The 12,495-nt window shown below is 34.2% G+C and overlaps 1 non-coding gene across 1 annotated transcript; it reads left to right on the top strand.

The window, feature by feature from the left end:
* Positions 1–3,533: 3,533 nt before the first annotated feature.
* Positions 3,534–3,640, top strand: LOC128291244 (small nucleolar RNA R71). Its single transcript, XR_008281020.1, has one exon. It is a non-coding gene; the product is annotated as a small nucleolar RNA R71 (small nucleolar RNA).
* The last annotated feature ends 8,855 nt before the right edge of the window (positions 3,641–12,495 follow it).

The raw sequence follows: 12,495 nt of genomic DNA, 5'->3' as shown, positions 1-12,495 counted from the left end.
TAATAGATAATAAGAGAAAATTTAACAACTAACCAAATCAAATCTCGACAAAAAGGGAGTCAATAAAACAAGAAACAATTCTCAATTAATCAAAAAAAAAAGTTATGGGTTAATCTTAAAGGGTAAATCAAGAAACGGATTGCCCTTTATCATCTCAGTATATCAAATCAAAGGTGTGGTCTTGGCATGTATAATCGAAGCAAGTTCTAGAATAACAAATCAATATTGACACACTCATAACCAAAAATAAAGTGAGCAAGAAAAAATGGTATGCTCTAAAGGCTCAAAATCTCACAAAAATTATGACTTTTGATGTCAATCTTGCAAATTTCAAACTTCAAGGTAATACTTCAATTTAGGGAAACAGCCTAAAACTTCTTTTATTCTAAATATAGACTTATCATGCTTGTTTCTCTAGTGTCTTAAAGTTTAAACAATCAATGCACAATTACCTATGAATTTAATCTAAAACACATTAATGATAATCATAAATTAATAAGAATTCATTCTAATACTAATGTGAGAAAATTACTTAAACATAAGACATAATTCAAGGATTTTCTAATAATTTTATAGATAACCTCCCCACACTTAAGATGTATATTGTCCTCAATGTAAAAACATACATAATCACAGTATAAACAGAATATCATAAGGGAGGGAGAAAACTGAAACTGCCTTAAATATTGGATGAAATCTTCAGAATAGTGAAAAGCTAAATTGCAGTCAAATTTAAATGTAACTCATGATTCCAAGCAAACTAACAAGAAAATAAACAAAAATAATAAAGAAAATTAAGGGTTATAACTTGATATGAAAATAAGTTGAAGAGAAAATAATAATAATAATAATAATAATAATAATAATAATAATAATAATAATAATAATAAAACAACTAAAACAAAATTAAAAAGAAAGATAAATAATAATAATAAAATAATAATAATAATAAACTAAATAATATCAATAAACTTAAAAGGTAATTGTAATGACAATAGTAAAAAAAATACGAAAGAAAAAAGAAAAAAATAGAAATAGCAAAATTAAAATTAAAATTAAAATAATAAAAGTATATAAAAATTAAAATATAAAAAATTAGAAATATAAGTATAAGAATACTAAATTAATTATTAATTAGTAAAATAAAAATAAATCATATAACAATTAAAATAAATAAAATAAAATAAAATTGGGGTGATTAACCTAGTTTTCGCATGGCCATGGACATGCCCGTGTGTTCAGGCCGTGTGGGTCACATGGCCATGTCGCCAGGCCGTATGTGTTTTCCTTCGCTTCTCCCACGCCCATGTGAGATCCCATGCGCCCGTGTGGCCAGGCCGTATGCTCCACACACTCGTGTGGCTAGGCCATGTGGGTCAAAAACACACTTTTTTTTTTTAGATTGTGAAAATTAATTAATTTTTTTAAAAAGAATCATGAAATAATGTTAAGAAAATTAGCAGTGTTAACACTCGGGTTGCATCCCGATAAGTACTTATTTAAAGTCTAAGCTCGACTTACCTCGTATTCGTATAGTTACGGTGGTTCACGGAGTCGAAACTCCTCTTTCTCATTGTCAATTCTATTATCAACATAAGGTTTTAGCCGAGTATTGTTTACCTTAAAAGTGCCAATTTAGAATAATTTACCTCGATTGTATCGTATGTGAAAATATTCAGTACCGTAAAAGGAGTTTTTCCGTTTGCATTAGGCTCTGAAAAGGCGATTCGAGGTTCTATTTTATCCAACATACCTGATCGCTAATCTTAAATTGGTTCATCTTATCCTTAAGCTCGTGATGGAGTCGCTTTGGTTCATCATGTATTCTAGGTTTCTCCTTGACGTGTGTCCACCATTCATCTAGTTCATCGATTTGTAATTTTCTTTCTTCATGATTTGTTATGTTTTTGTTATGTAAACTGGACTGCGGCTCTGTCACGTTTTTTCGAGGTGTTTCCTACAAAGAATGTTGAGCCACAAGGTTATTAACATTAACAGAGCTCGTAATATCATCTCGATCACTAGATATCCTAACAAAATCACGAGCTTGGAGTTTAATTGTGTCATCACCTACACTAAGTATTAACTCACCTGTACCAACATCTATGATAGTTCTAGCAGTTGCTAAAAAGAGCCGCCCTAAAATCAATGGTACGTCACTATCCTTATTCATGTTTAGAACAACAAAATCAACTGGAAAATGAATTTATCAATTTTGACGAGTACGTCTTCAACAATACCCCTGGGAAATCTAATTGTTCTATCTGCCAATTGAATGCTCATCCTAGTTTGTTTGGGTTTCCCAAGACCTAGTTGCTTAAACATTTTGTAGGGCACGACATTAATACTAGCCCCTAAATCAGCCAAAGCATTATTAACACTTAAACTACCAATTAAACAAGGAATAGTAAAACTCCCTGGATCTTTCAATTTGTTGGGTAGTTTATTCTACAAAATGGCAGAACACACTGCATTTAGCTCCACGTGCGACGAATCATCTAACTTCCGCTTATTTGCTAAAAGCTTCTTTAAAAATTTAACAGAATTTGGCTGCGAAAGAGCTTTAATAAACGGCAAGTTAATATGTAATTTTTTTCAACAGTTTAAGGAATTTACCGAATTTTTCGTTTGTGTGGTCTTTCCTTGTCGCATTTGGATATGGCACATGAGCTTTATATTCCTTAATGACTGGTTTTTGCTTTTTGTGGCTCACCTCAACCTTACCTTTACCTACCACATCCTTTTGTCTCGATTTTGGTTCATCTTCAACTAACCCTTCTTCATCTCGAACAGTAATCACATGAAGTTGCTCCCTTAGGTTAGTTTCGGTATTACTCGGTAAACTACCCTGTGGTCATTTTGAAATCATCTTGGCAAGTTGACCAATTTGATTTTTGAGCCCCTGAATCGATGCTTGTTGATTTTTGAGTGCGGTTTTAGTGTTTTAGAAGCTAGTTTCTGACACCGAGATGAATTTCGTTAGCATCTCCTCAAGGTTCATCTTCTTTTCCTGCTGGTAAGATGGTTGTTGGAAACTTAGAGGGGGTTGCGGTTTTTGATGTCCTTGTCCACCCCACGAGAAATTAGAATGGTTCCTCCAACCTGCATTATAAGTGTTACTATATGGATTATTCTGATGTTTAGAATTATTACCCATATAGTGGATCTGTTCGTTCTCTGTGCTAGGGTTGTAGGATGGATATTCTATGTTGTTCATTCCTCCTCCATTCACATTGCACTTCATTACCGAATGTGCCTACGTAAAAACACATAAACCATCAATCTTTTTATTTAAGCGCTCTACCTGGTTTGATAACATGGTAACCGCGTCGAGGTTGAAAACACTGACTGCTTTATTAGGTTTTATCCTCATGACTTGCCACTGATAATTATTCAATGACATCTCCTCTATGAACTCATAAGCCTCCTCAGGTGTTTTATTATTTATGGTACCACCAATGGCTACATTGATCATCTACCTAGTTGAGGGGTTCAAACCATTATGAAAAGTTTGAACCTGTAACCATAGAGGTAACCCATGTTGAAGGCACATTCTTAATAAGTCATTATACCTCTCCCATGCATCATATAAAGTTTCTAAATCCATTTGCACAAAGGACGAGATATCGTTCCTCAACTTAGCTATCTTAGCGACTGGGAAGTATTTCAATAAAAACTTCTCGGTCATTTGATCCCAAGTAGTGATAGAACCTCGTGGTAGGGAGTTCAACCACTACTTAGCTTTATTTTTCAACGAGAAGGGGAATAATCATAGGTGAATTGCGCCATCAGAAACGCCATTTATCTTGAAAGTGTCACAGAACTCTAAGAAATTGGCCAAATAAGTATTTGGGACTTCATCCTGCAAACCATTAAACTGAACAAACTCTTGAATCATCTGGATGGTGTTCGGCTTCAGTTTGAAGTTATTTGCAGCAATAGTAAGTCTCACAATACTCGATCCAGCCCCCGCTAAATTTGGCTTAACATAGTCGTACATAGTACGAGGAGTAGGATCCTGAGTTACAGGATTCGCAGAAACCACAAGAGGTAGCAAATTATTCTGATTTTTAGCCATCTCATCGGCAATATTGGTATCGTCCTCGTACTTTTCCTCTATATACTGTAGGCTCTGCCTTATTTCTCTACGATTTCTGCGAGCTGTGCTTTCAATTTCACTGTCAAAGAGTAGAGGTCTTGATCGGTTTCTTCTAGTCATAAACTACAAGAACCTGCTAGAAGCAAACAAAAGAAAAGTTAGTAATTAAAAGTAAAACTAAAAACAAAAATAAAATGAAATAAAATAAAAAAATAGTTAAATTAATAAAAATCAAGCGTTCCTAATATCTTAGTCCCGGGCAACGGCGCCAAAAACTTGATGATTGTTTTATGATTCACTACGATTACAACAAAGGCAAGCACACCTATCGAATGGTAGTATAGCTATGGTGAGTCCAGAATAACGTATCCACAAGGACTAAAAGTACTAATATTAACTATCTTTCTATTATTTAGCCTAAAATAAAAGGGATTTCTTTTAATCTAAAATTAACTAAACTAATTAACTAATGAACGCAACAGAAAGCGAATTGGGAAAAACACTTGAAGAAAAGTTATAAGGAGGACAATACCTAGGAAAGAATTCAACTAGACTTCACTTATTATTCTGACCCTAAATCAAACGATTTATTCACTTGTCTTGATCTGCAGAAATCCCTAAATTATGTTAATATCTCTTTCGAGACTGAGAACAACTAACTCTAGGTTGATTAGTTGAAATCTCTTTCTAATTAAAACTCCTATCGTTGCATTAACTCGATTTATGGATTCCCCTATTGGATTTGACTCTAATCTGGCAGATTTATGTCATTCTATTTCTAGGATTGCATGCAACTCCGCTTAATTTTGCTAGATATACTCTTAAACAGGAACTTTTGCTCCACTGAATAAGCACATCAAACTTGGAATAATATCCTGAAAATATTAAAACAAGGATTAACAACACATAATCAAGAACAAGAACAAGTATATATCATGTAATTCAAATAATTAAATAATAAGATCCATCATAGGTTTCATCCTCGCTAGGTATTTAGAGAGTTTAGTTCATAATATAAAGGAAAACATCTCAAATTTAGAAAAAAAAAATAGGACATAAACAACCCAAATAAACTTCGAGACAAATTTGAATGGAGATCTTCAATCTTGAGGTGGATCTGCGTTTGAGATGATTCCAATGGCTTCCTTCGAGTAATTTCTGCTTTCTACTCTGTGTGTCCCCTTAAGTCTTCTTCTAGTATGTATTTATAGACTTTTGAAAGCTTAGAAACCCTAAAAATCAGTTTTTTCTGCGTGTCTAGGAAATAGGGAGCGATATCAACACGGGCTGGCACATGGGCATGTGGTTTGCCTGTGTGGATCACATTGGCGTGTGGTCTGCCCGTGTAGATCCTGAAAACTCTGGTTTTGGCCCCCTTTTTTGCTCCTATTGCTCCCAAATGCTCTCCTAAGTATAGAAACATGAATTTAAGGGATTAATTTACATCATTAATCATCTATAAATACTTTAAGAATAGGATTAAAATATGTTACATTAATGGTTTATCAGCTAGGGGATGTTACAGTTGTTGGAATCAGAGCTATCCAGGTTTAGCCGATTCTCGAGCTAAATCAAGTACAGAAGTGAGTCTAGAGGTATATGCCACTGTTGAGTCGAAACTGAGTCGAGATTTGGATGCTGACCTATTTATTTATTTTTGTTTTATAGATTAAAGATATCAGATGAACGAATAAATGATACTGACAAAAAAATGTATACCAGAGATGAAGAATCATACGAATTAGATGAAACTGAATCAGTAACACCTAATAGAAACTCGATGAGAAATCAACCCCCTAGAGTAGATAGGGGAAATGTCAAAGAAATGAATGATTCTGATTTATTATGAGTAATTACTGATACCTTTCAAAGAGTGGTGAGAACTACTCCTGCTACTGTAGCGACGTAAAAAAAATTTTGGTTTGGGGTAGCTAATTGTGGCAATTTATTGAAAACTTTAAAACTGAAGTTTGATTTTTCTGACACATAAACTGAAAAAACAGAAATAAAGATGGGAGTCGCCACCGATCCTTTTTATAGGTATGATCGGACACCTAATAAATTTATTTTTTTAAAAGAAGGCCAAGTTTAGGTCTACGTTAAAATCAGAGAAAAAGTAGGGTTCGGGAGTCAGTTACGTGCGAGGAAGGTATGAGCACCCTCGTGACGCCCAAAATTGGTATCTTTTAAACATGTGTTGTCTTAATTTTCAAAAATGCTAGTTCAATTTAAATTCCAATTGTGATCCAATTTAAAAGACGAGAACTTTCAATTTTTGATTTTTGAGAAGGATATATCGTTTTAACACGAGCCGACAAATTCCATCCAACATAGCGATGAAATTTACGACTTAACGTTAAATCGGTGTATTGCCTCGACTAGTAATTAAAACATAAAAACTATTCATGAAATAAGAATTTGAAATAAATCAAATATGCAAACAATGACATTTTCAAATGAAAAATATTAACATAATACTAGAGCAAGAGCAAAACAATAATAATATTTAAAAGAGAAATAAAACCAAACATAAACAAATATAAAGTACATTTAGTAATAATAATATAAGGTAATATATACATAAGATAATATGCAAAGATATAATATATGACATATATACATGATGTATGAAAATATAATGCCTAATAGACATATATATGCAATATTACTAAATATATACGTACTAGATACAAATACACATAGTATAATTCAACATATACAATAATATTAGGAATACTATGGACAAGGAAAATACATTTATACTAATAATAGTAAAAGATATATATACACCAAATAATAATATAATAAGTAGCAATGGGAAAATAATAAATACAAAATCAATAAGGCAACATACACAAATAATACAAATAAGAAAGGTATATACATACGGATTATAAAATAAATGTATTAAAATTAATAATAAATACAATATGGGTAAAAATAAATATATACATGATATATACATAATGTGGTACTAAGAATATATATATATATATATAAATAATAGTATTAGAAATCATATAGTATATATAATGATAATATTAAAATATATACATAATATTATATATGAATTATTCATATAATATATATTAAAAAATTGACTATTAATACGTACTAAAACTATATACGGGGGTAAGCGGCATACACTAATAAATATAATAATAATAACCATGTAATACAATACCAAAAGGTAAATATAATAAAATGGTATTAAAATAAAGGTATTAAAAACAGTAATATACATATGTATACATCTAACAAGGATATATAATAATAATAATAATAATAATAATAATAATAATAATAATAATAATATTGAAACACAAAAGCCATTATAATAAAAATATTAAAATAAAGTAATAGAAATATTACTACATATATATATATATACACATGAAGATATACACTAATGTATTTCAATAACAATAATAATAATAATAATAATAATAATAATAATAATAATAATAATAATAATAATAATAATAATAATAATATTGAAATGCGAAAAATGTAATATTTAATAAAGAAACAAAACAAATAAAAAGGACTAAAATTGAACAAATAACAAAGTTCGGGGCAAATGTGAAAAGAAATAAAGAGAAAAGGGCTTATTTGAGCGCACACAAACAAAGGGGACCAAACAGCAATTATTCCTCCCATTAAAATGCAGCACATTAGCGGGACTAAATCGAAAAGCGAAAAATTATGGGGCCAAATTGAAAATAGAAAAAATGACTTAATTGCAAAGCCTTGAAAAAGCGGAAGGACACGCGCATAAATAACCCATTCAAACAAAACACGGATCCTCCCAAGCGGTCGGGTCGGATGGGTCGGGCATGGCCAAAACGACGTCGTTTTGGGGCTTAAGTGTAGCCCCAAAACGACGTCGCTTTAGAAACTATATAAGGCCTAAAATAACCAAAAAAAATCATTTGGGGAGAGGAAAGAAAAAAAAAGAGAGAGGGAAGAGAGAAGGGAAAGAGAAGGAAGGGAATCGGCCAGTAGATCACCTGACACCATCGGAGGCTCACAAGACACCGGCCGGCCACCAGCGTGGTAAATTTTTTTTTTTTGTATATTTTTTGTATATTTTTTTTGTATGTTTTAATATATATAGGTTAAAAAACTTAAAACCGAATTTAAAATAGAAAGAAAAAGAAATCACCTTAGGTTTTTTAAGCTTTCAATCCTTTGATCTTGGTATTTTTTTATGCTTGAATGCTATTTCTGTATTTAAACGCTGATTGAATCACTATATTGAATCTGATATTGAATGTTTCATTTTCTTGTTTTTGTGCTCATTTTTCACTGCAAAAGATGAAAGAAAAAAAAAAGAGTTCCCCCCCTCGATACCATCTTTTTCATTCGGCTTTTATAGCCTTATTTACAAATTATTTTTTTACTATTTTTACTATTGTTCCATGTTTGCTTCCTTCCTCTGTCTTTGCAGGTGCGGTGGGAGTGTGTGATGGTGCTGGTGGCAGACAGCATGGGAGAGTGAGAGTGGTGCTGGTGGCAGACAGCATGGGAGAGTGGGAAGAGGCAAGTGGGAGTCTAGGGTTTTGGGATTGGGCTTGGATGTTGGGCTAGGTTAATTTTAAGTTTTGGGTTTGAGGATGGGTTAAATGGTTTAATGGGCCTGGGTATTTTGTAAACGGGCCAAAATTGGCCTACAACAGCTCCCCCTCTTTGCTCATTGTCGTGTAACGAGAATAGAGCAAAGACAAAAAGAAAGGCCAATTTTGCCCAAAGCCGCCAAGTATTGACTTCTTTGGTGCTCTTCTTGTTCAGGTAGTCTCCTTTCAGTCCGCCGCAATCTTGTAGCTTTGGTTCACTCCACTGCATCTTCTGATATATGCCTTGTAGCTTCAATCTACTCCAAGGTAACTTCAAGGATATGAGATTTGTAGCTTTGATTTGCTTCCATGTAACTTCAGAAAGATGAGATTCGTGATCTTCTCTTCTGTAACTCTAGCGAGGCAAGATCTGATATCCTCGATCAGCTCCACTGCAACTTCAAGGAGACCGGACTTGCAACTTTGACCTACTTCACCGCACTTCAGGGTATCCAAATCTGGTGTTTTCCATCAGCTTCAATCTTTAGTCTTTACTTGGCGTGTGATCTTGAGTTCAACTCATTTCTCGCAATATGAATTAACTCTTTAAAAACGGACATTAAAAACAAAAATTGAAAATACCTCAGCAGGTGAACTGAGGCTCAACTCATTTCTCGCAATATGGGTTGATTTTTGAAACATAGAAATTAAAAGCAGAAATTAAAAAGCTCAACTCACCTCTCGCAACATGAGTTAATAATTTGAAAAGTAGATTTCGAAAAACGGAAATTAAAGGCTCAACTCACCTCTCGCAATATGAGTTGATCTTTGAAAAATTAAAAACAGAACTTGAAAATAGAAATTAAAAAGACTCAACTCACCTCTCGCAATATGAATTGACTTTTGAAAATAGAATTTGAAAATACCTTAGCGTGCCGCAAGGCTCAACTCACCTCTCGCAATATGAGTTGATTTTTTGAAAGACGAAATTGAAAATACCTCAAAGATGTGAACCGAGGCTCAACTCACCTCTCGCAATATAAGTTGATTTTTTGAAAATGAAATTGAAAATACCTCAACGTGTCTTGAGGCTCAACTCATTTCTCGCAATATGAGTTGAATTTTGAAAATGAAATTGAAATTACCTCAACGTGTCTTGAGGTTCAATTCACCTCTCGCAATATGAGTTGATTTTGACGAACAGAAATTGAAAAATGAAATTGAAAATACCTCAACACGTGGTGAGACTCAACTCACCTCTCGCAATATGAGTTGATTTTTTTGATGAACAGAAATTAAAATTACCTCAACGTGTCCTGATGCTCAACTCACCTCTCGCAATATGAGTTGATTTTGACGAACAGAAATTGAAAAACAGAAATTGAAAATACCTCAGCGCGTGAGCTGAGGCTCAACTCACCTCTCGCAATATGAGTTGATTTTTTGGTAGAATTTGGGTGTCTTTTCCTTTGATTCAGTGCGACTCTCATTCAAGATTTCTTGCTCTGTTGGAGTACCTGTATATGCCATGTATGATGTTATCATGATATGCACATGCTTGTCTTAAATGTTTTATGCCTACATGATTATACAGTGCTCCTTAAACATGTTTGTCGTATGTCCATTTAGCCACGATTGTTGAGGATTTATGTTCATTGCTTTAATTCTCGACTTTCTCTTCATGCCTTATACCTATCTTCAAGCTTCACGAGTAATCGACGTTTCTCAGATATCATTCTTCTGCCCCCGATTGAACTTTGTTCTTACTTTGAGACTCTTGTGCTTATCAAATTTTCATCCAGGTAATGTTTAACATTTCTTTTATTTAGAGTATGTCATTTCACTATTTATCATGTAAATAAACACATAATGAGATGCATGAAAAAGGTCAAGTAGGAACAAAAATAATGTCTCATATTCATTGACTTCAAATGTGGCAAACAAAACAAGTTAACCAACGAGAGTAAAAATGTCAAAAAGAAAGAAAGGATCGTATTCAACAAATGCTCTAGATATTCAACACATGAACTCTTCCACGTTCCTCAATCAAGAATCTTTCGAGTATGGCTTCTTGCGTAGAAAATTTTAAGCTTTCAGAAGTGCTTCAAATACTGTAGTCTCACTGTTTGACCCATTGTTCGAAATGCCACGCTCTTCGGGCCAGGTTTACTTCATTAGGACGCCCTCTCGGGTTTTCATCCTAATCTTTTGTGTTAATCAAGACGTCTTTTTGGGTTTTCACCTTGATTTTTTTTAAGATGCCCTTTTCGGGTTTTCATCTTGATTTTTAGGCATAATATTTCTTCACAAAGATCTCGAGTTCACTGGATTCGGTAACTCTTTCCCATCCATTTCAGTGAGAATCAAAGCTCCACCCGAGAATGCCTTCTTTACGACGTATGGTCCTTCCCAATTCGGTGTCCATTTCCCTCACAGGTCTCTTTGTATTGGAGAATATTTCTCAACACGAGTTCTCCTTCGTGGAATTCTCTTGGCCGTACCTTCTTATCATGAGCCGCGATCATTCTCTTCTGGTACATCTGCCCGTGACAAATTGCCCTTAGACGTTTTTCTTCGATGAGGTTCAACTGATCGTATCGAGCTCGAACCCATTCTGCTTCTTCTAACTTTGATTCCATTAAGACTCTCAATGAGGGATTTCAACCTCAATAGGTAGCATGACTTCCATTCCATAGACCGAGAGAAAGGAGTTGCTCCGTAGATGTTACGCCAGATGTACGATATGCATACAAAGCAAACGGTAGCTTCGTGCCAATCTTTATATGTCTCGACCATTTTCCCAATGATCCTCTTGATATTTTTGTTGGTCGCTTCAATACCCTTGCTCATCTTTGGGCGATAGGGCGAGGAGTTATGATGCTTTATTTGGAGCTCACACACTTCTTTCATCATCTTATTGTTCATTATTGGCGTTATCTCAAATAATTCTTTCGAGCAAACCATATCGGCAAATGATTTCCTTTTTCAAAAACTTGCAAACCGCATCCTCGTCACATTGGCAAACGGCGGCTTCTATCCATTTTGTAAAGTAATCGATAACCACAAAAATGAATCGATGTCCATTTGATGTTTTTGGAGAAATTGGCCCTATAACATCCATGCCCCACATAGAAAAAGGCCACGGAGAAGTCATGACATGAAGGGGTGAAGGGGCAACATGAATTTTATCACCGTAGATTTGACATTTGTGGCATTTTCTGGCAAAATTGATGCAGTCACTTTCCATTGTCAGCCAATAATAACCGAGTCTTATGATCTTTCTGGCCATATTGAAACCATTGGCATGCGTTCCGCAAATTCCCTCATGGACCTCTTCAAGTATTTTTCTGGCTTCAACATCATCCACACATCTCAAAAGCGTCTGATCCTTTCCTCTTTTATACAGGATATCCCCATCAAGAACAAATCCCGCTGCCATTCTTCTAATTGTTCTTTTATCATTCTCATTCGCTTGTTCGGGATACCTTTGATTCTTGATATATTCTAAGATATCATAGAACCAAGGCCATCCGTCTACTTCTTTCTCAATGTTACAACAGTGTGCAGGGACCTCGTATATGCTCATTTTGAGGGGAATTATTTCTGCTTCTCTACTTGCTTTGAACATTGAAGCCAAAGTGGCCAGGGCATCAGCCAGTTGGTTCTCTTCTCGTGGGAAGTAATGAAAAGTTATTTCTTTGAATTCCTTGATCAATCCAGCCACTAAATCGCTGTACTTAATCAATTTGAGTCCTCACTTCCCACTCTCCACGGATTTGGTAAATCACTAGGTGAGTCCCCAGACACCTCCAAGATTTCGATGTTTCGTTTGATAGTCGC

The sequence above is a fragment of the Gossypium arboreum genome, chromosome 3, assembly GCF_025698485.1.
Source record: "Gossypium arboreum isolate Shixiya-1 chromosome 3, ASM2569848v2, whole genome shotgun sequence".
In the NCBI taxonomy this organism is placed as follows: domain Eukaryota; kingdom Viridiplantae; phylum Streptophyta; class Magnoliopsida; order Malvales; family Malvaceae; genus Gossypium; species Gossypium arboreum.
This window is presented reverse-complemented; position numbering and strand designations above follow the sequence as displayed.